This window comes from Merops nubicus, unplaced genomic scaffold (genome assembly GCF_000691845.1).
Source record: "Merops nubicus isolate BGI_N331 unplaced genomic scaffold, ASM69184v1 scaffold4767, whole genome shotgun sequence".
Classification (NCBI taxonomy): domain Eukaryota; kingdom Metazoa; phylum Chordata; class Aves; order Coraciiformes; family Meropidae; genus Merops; species Merops nubicus.
This window is the reverse complement of record NW_008621839.1, coordinates 121481-121982: the sequence shown is the minus strand read 5'-3', so window position 1 is coordinate 121982 and position 502 is coordinate 121481.

Below are 502 nucleotides of genomic sequence, written 5' to 3'. Positions count from 1 at the left end.
GCATCCTGGCCTGTGTCAGAAACTGTGTGACCAGCAGGAGTAGGGAGGTGATCGTGCCCCTGGACTCGGCACTGGTGAGACTGCACCTTGAGCACTGTGTCCAGTTTTTGGCACCACAGGATAAGAAGGACATGGAGGTGCTGGAGTGGGTCCAGAGAAGGGCGACGAGGCTGGTAAGAGGGCTGGAGAACATCCGTTATGAGGAGCTGGGTTGTTTAGTCTGGAAGAGACTGAGAGGAGACCTTATTGCTCTCTACCTAAAAGGAGGTTGTAGTGAGGCTGGTGTTGGTCTCTTCTCCCAAATTACTGATGCTAGGATGAGAGGAAATGGCCTCAAGTTGTGCCAGGGTAGATTTTGATTGGATATTAGGATGAATTTCCTCATTGAGAGGGTGGTTAGGTACTGGAATGGGTTGCCCAGGGAGATGGTGGAGTGATCATCCCTGGAGGTGTTCAAAAACGAAAAGATGTAGTGCTGGAGGCTGTGGCCTAGTGGCTAAGG